Genomic DNA, 6,173 nt, shown 5'->3' on the forward strand with positions numbered 1-6,173 from the left:
TGGAAGCGGCTTTGGCAGAACCCAACATGCCTGCTCTGTATTGAACAGGTGATTGAGAGCTGCCTAGGCCGGGAAACCTCTCACCCGAGTCTTGAAGAGTGGCGGCTGCACTAATTGCGTTTAAGTAGCCGTCGGGTGCCCACCTTACCCTCCAGAAAGAAATAGAGAGAAAGATGCACCTCAAACAGACATGGGGTGCATGCACTTACCTCGGTGTAGAATCTCGGTCTGGGACCTCCAATATGTTACCGCTGTTGACCGGTGATGGGTCCTTGCTTCCCCAATGTTGAAGAATAACACCAAAGAAGCACGCCGAGGCAAGGTCAGAGTAGAAATTAGAAGTTTATTAAAGGACAGCAGAAAAGACTTCTCCCGGAGGAAGAAGGGGACCCAAGAGGTGGAATCCCCCTATAGTTTTTTTGTTTGTTTGTTTGCTTTTGGTACCAGGGATTGAATTCAGGGGCACTTGACCACTGAGCCACATTCCCAGCCCTTTTTGTATTTTATTTAGAGACAGGGTCTCACTGAGTTGCTTAGAACCTCGCTGTTGCTGAGGCTGGCTTTGAACCTGTGATCCTCCTGCCCCAGCCTCCCGAGCCACTGGGATTACAGGCGTGTACCACTGCTCCCAGGTCCTATAGTTCTTAAAATGCACCCAAATCCTCCATCTCAATGATCCTGTACCTGCTCTTCCAATGGCCAGAGACACTCACTTCTTTCACTCCAGTTTGAGAATTCTTGTCCGAAAGAGCCTTTCCCACACCCCAGGAGGTCAATCTCCCACTACTGCATTTCCTGGGGCTGTAGGCTCTTCCTTGCCAACACTGGCCATCGAACTTTTCGCACAGGGTTCTTTGGTGGCATCACATCTGTGCCCACTGCTCTGGGAGTCCCTGAAGCACACCAGCCCCCATGCAGCATCTGACTGGGAGTGAGGTTAAATGGAGGGCTGACACTGTTAAAATAAATTTATGAAAATACTAAAAAAGTGAATGACATAGACCATAAAATAAAGCAGCACGAAGAACCCTACGAACATGCCTGGATGAACTCTCCCTGCATGGACAGGCAGAGGACTGGACCACAGCCCCTGGGAAAGGCCTGCATCCAGCCCAGCATCACACCACAGTTACGCAGGAAGAGCTAGTCAAAAGAACACTGGAAGAACAACAGTGCCCAGGGAAGGGTGATGGCTGGCCAGGAGGAGCCAGGTGGTGAAAAGGGGGCAAGACTGACCGCAGCTGGCACAAGTAGGAAACCAGAAAAAAATGAATGGAGCAGCAGTTTGGGGCAGTGCAGGATATAATCCCTCAGAGAAAGGACACGAATATGAATATGCAGGGAGCCACTGAACACCTAAGGCTACTTTCTACCAAGGGAAACCAAAGACTACAGAGGCCCAGGAGGTTAGAATTTGGTTGGGAAGGAGCAGTGCAGCAGAGACACAGCAAGAACAGTAGTGATCAGCAGAGATGTCCCAGAGAGACTTAACTGCAGACAGAGGAGCTCTAAACAGGGTATGGACCAAGTGGCAGGCTGGACCAGTCTCCACCAGCACTGTCCCCAGCACTGTACTGGAGCACTTGTAAACAAGTCTCAGTGGACTCAACTGACCTCCAGTTCACTACACATCCTAACAAAATCCACATAACTGGTTTGTTACCATTTATACAGCAAAACCTAGCAACCAACCACATAAAATTCTTGAAGTCTAGCATCCAATGAAATATTACCAAGCATGTCAGAAGTCAGACAACATGACAAAAGACAGGAAAAATGAAGAAAAAATTTCCATAAATGTCAGAGTTGGTGAAATTAACAGAAAATTCTCTCTACAGAGAAATTAAAAGAATGTCCTGTATATTCCAGAAAAAAAAAAATGATAACTTTTGAGGACAGAAATGCAAATAAGACTTAATTAAGTATGCATTTGAGTTATGAGAAACACAATATATAAAAGATAAACTGAAAGAAATCAACAGAAGATTACACAACTGACAAAAATGAGGGAACTCAAGGCACAGTAATAGAAGCTTTCCAAAGTGAAGCACAAAAGAAAACGAAATAGAGGGAAAAAGAATAAAGCACCCTTCACCTGCAGACAGGGTCAGGCAATGTGATGGGACCTTAAGAGAAAGGAGATGAGAAGAGATGTGCACAAAGAGAGGAATGGCCAGCTTTCAAAAATCTGCCAGGAACTGTAAGCACAGAAGAGCCCAGCACTCCAGGATCCCATGCAGACATGCATAACGCAGGCCCCCACCAGGCTGCTGGTCAGTGGCTACAAACCAGGGACAGAGAGGTATCCTTTAAAATGTCTATTTTACATTTAATTGACAAATGATAATTTGTCAATTAAAATCTTGAGTGCAGTTCAAGAAGAAGACACATTACATAAAAAATGGAGAAATAAAGAAAGAATAACAGCAAACTTATCAAGAAACGTGCAGTGAAGAAGTAGAAGGAGTCTTTATGGCACTGACCAGAATTTTTACCTGGAGAAATACCTTTCAAGTTGTAAAGGGAAATACAGACATTTTAAAATAAGCAAAAGCTAGCCAGGCATGGTGGCACATGCCTGTTATCCCAGTGGCTCCAGAGGCTGAGGCAGGAGGATTGCAAGTTCAAAGCCAGCCTCAGGAACTTAGTGAGGCCCTAAGCAACTTAGTGAGGCCCTGTCTTAAATATTTAAAAAGGGCTGGCAATGTAGCTCAGACGCAGGTTAAATGGCCTGGGTTCAATCCCTGGTAAATAATAATAATAATAATAATAATAACAACAACAACAACAACAATAGGCAAAAGCTTAAAGAACTCACTGCAACACACTTACGAGAAACGTTAAGGAAGTTCCAGATGGAAAGCTGATGCCACTTCAGCGGAAGAAGTGGAGTGGGAACGGCAGGTGTATGGGTAGTGCAATAACATTTCTTCATTCTTCACAATCTCTTCAAAAGGTAACTATTAAGGCAAAAATAATGTGGGTTCATACACATGCAGAAGTAAAATAGCAGTGAGATAAGAAAACAAAAAAGATGGCAAGGAAAAAGTCAAACTGTCTTCATACCCAAACAGTATGCTGACGACCCCAGTGGAACTCCAAGAAGCAGCGAGAAGAGTCAGTGAGGTTTTCAAGATGCAGAACACAAGTAAATACACAGGTGGAAAGCAACTGGATGCTAGCACCAAATGGCTGGGCATTAGAACTTTTTAAATACCATTTATGGGGGTATCAAAAATACAAAGTTCTTAGGGATAAATTTAACAAAATATTTGCAATTCCTATAATCAGAGAAATGTTAAAAGAAACTTTTAAATGAAATTAAGCCACTTTCTTGATCAGAAAATTTTGTTTAGTCAACTCCTCCCAAGTTTACCTACAAATCCAATTTTATTCTAATGAATAGCCAAACAATGGCACACATCTATAATCCCGGAGACTAAGGAGGCTTAGGCAAGAGGATTGTAAATTCAAGGCCAGCCTCAGCAACTTAGTGAGGCCTTAAGCAACTTAGCTAGACCCTATCTCAAAATAAAAAATAAAAAGGGCCAGGGATATAGGTCAGTGGTAAAGTGCTTCTGGGTTCAATCCCCAGTACCAAAATTAAATAATAAAAGTCCAGAAATTAGTTTGGTAGAAATCAATAAGCTAATTCTAAATGTATATGAAAACCTAAAGGACCTGAAATAACCAAAACAATTTTGAAAAAAAAAAAAAAAAAAGCAAGTAGAATGACTCAGGGAAAATATACACTCATGATTTAAAGATAAACATGTAGATTAATGGAACACCTTAATTTTTAGTAAAGGCATGTAAGAATATACATGAAAATCCCAAGCCTATTCATATTGGCCAGTAAGATCCTATTTGCCTGAGTGACACTGGAAAAGCACAATCCCTCTTTCTGTGTACTCTGTCCAGAAGGAAGCTACTAACCTATCAGTCTGGATATCTCAGCCTGCTAGCAAATAATTATCTCACAGTGAGAAATAATAAATGGCCATTCTGCTCTCTAGTCCCATTTTTCCACTCCCCACGGTCACTACGCTAGGCCAGTATAATGTCCTAGAGGTGCATGGGCTTTGGATGACAAGGCTCAAATCCTAGTTACTGAGATTTCCAATAACATGAAAGTAGAGTTGAAGAGAATGGAACCCCTCCCTACCCACATACCCCGACCCCAAAAAATTTCAATATTTTAAAACGGAGTAAGAAAGAAGGAGAGAAGGACATCCCCAAGGCCAGAAAGGAAGATAGAAATCAAAGAGAAGGCAGTCAGCAGAAGGTGACACCTTACAAACAACATTTAAGACCTAGATACCCACCCATGTAGGGATGACAGGTACAGAAAATGAACTGAAATCAGGGCCCAATACAAGACAGCTGTCTGTCTAGGTGGTGGAGACACTCCTGAGAGCATGGAAACCAGAACCTACACAGCCTAGGCTTGGAGTCCAAATCGACACTGCCCCAAAGCACAGGAGCCCTAGCCTACCAAGATGACTGTTGTGCAGACTCATGAGAAAGTCCCAGGCATCCCAGCAGAAGAAAACGAGAAAGTGTTCCAAAGAAACCCTTGCACAGCCCAGACACGTGGAACTTCACAGCACCACCCCGAAGGCAATGAACATTCCACACTACACCACATGCGGCTGCAAACCATTACCAAAAAGTGTTAGCACAGAAAAAAACCCAGAGTTCACACTTCAAGATTAGAAATATCAAACGTGTAAAAGAAATCACATGTTTGATATGTGATTATCAAAAAATATACTTAGAATCTAAGATTTTTTAATTGACATCATAATCAAAAAGGAAAAGAGGGAGGAGAAGAGTAGAAATGGAAAATAAAGACAATGTAATTAATATTTCAGTAACTAGTGGAAGCAGAAGAATAGACACAGCTCAAGAGAAAGTTAGTGAGCTGGAAGGCTGATCTGCCAAACCATCCAGAATGCTGCACAGAGAAATAAAGAGTGGAAACTATGGATGGCAAAAGGACCCACGAAGAACAGGATGTTAGGGCCTAGGATAACTCCAACAGGAATCCCACAGAGATAAGGAACACGGGAAGGGGCAACAAAGACATGATGGCTAATAATTTTTCAGAACTAAAAAAAAAAAAAAAACATGAATACTCAATTTTAAATACAAACGCTAAACTGAATATTTAATAACAAATCCATATCCAGATGAACTGCAGAACACTAAAGATTAACAAAAACAGAAGAATTATAAAGATTAATTCCCAGATTTCTCATTGAAAAGTATTAGAGAAATAACTGTATAATTAGTAGGAGTGAGAGGTCTTGAATCAGAACTAATTCTGACATACAGCTAGGTACTTATTAGGTTTGCAACCTTGGATAAATATCTTACCTGATTCTTGGTTTCCTCAGCTTAAAGGGTGTATGAAAATGCCTAACTCAGAAGATTGTTGAAGGACAGGCTCAATGACATAAGATAAAGTGACAGATGACAGAGACATGCAATACCTGGCACAAGTAAGTTCTTTATTATTAAATCACTGAGTACATAATATTACTGATATTGTTTATATTTATATCTCTAGTGTTCAGAACAACCATAATCACTAGAAAATTTAGGGAAGGGAAACTGAAGGAATTCTAGAAAGGAGAAATTCAGAGAGGGCAACCCTCTCCATTAAACCCTGCCCAAACCATGATTTGATCCTTAAACCATGCAATTTGTGTGGCAAACTCAGTGCAGCACAGCTAAGACAAAAGAACTGAACTGAAATTTGGGGGTATTATCCTTTATGTGAAAGAAAAGGTAACATATCTATCACCTCAGTTGATCTAAGTAACTAATAATGTTTTTTTTAAAAATCAATACTCTTTGGATGCATATGCAGAATCCAGAGATTCTACAACATGTAACATTCTACAACACATAACACTCACAATATTCAGGTTACAATCCAAAATTAGTATACAAAGAAAGTAGGAAAACATCAACTAGTTGAAAAGATAAAAATCAAAACAGGCTGATTCCCAAATGCTGGATTACACACAAGGATTTTAATAATGGTTATAAATGTAAAGGAAAATGTGCCAGTGTGAATAAAAAGATGAGAATTCTCAACAAAGAAGTATTATTCGAAGACACCAAATAAAAATTCTAGAATAGAAACAATATATGAAATATTAAAA

General features: G+C 40.7%; 1 long non-coding RNA gene across 2 annotated transcripts in view; it reads right to left on the reverse strand.

Annotated features, from left to right (window-relative positions):
* LOC125618979 overlaps positions 1–3,282 on the reverse strand; it is a 68,963-nt gene extending 65,681 nt beyond the window's left edge. Inside the window, exon 1 of one of the 2 annotated variants that reach the window (XR_007350395.1) lies at positions 2,833–3,282. This is a non-coding gene — a long non-coding RNA (uncharacterized LOC125618979). The remainder of the gene's footprint in view (positions 1–2,832) is intronic. The other variant, XR_007350394.1, reaches the window with a different exon arrangement.
* Between the last annotated feature and the right edge of the window lie 2,891 nt (positions 3,283–6,173).

The sequence above is a fragment of the Marmota marmota genome, unplaced genomic scaffold, assembly GCF_001458135.2.
Source record: "Marmota marmota marmota unplaced genomic scaffold, marMar, whole genome shotgun sequence".
NCBI lineage: Eukaryota > Metazoa > Chordata > Mammalia > Rodentia > Sciuridae > Marmota > Marmota marmota.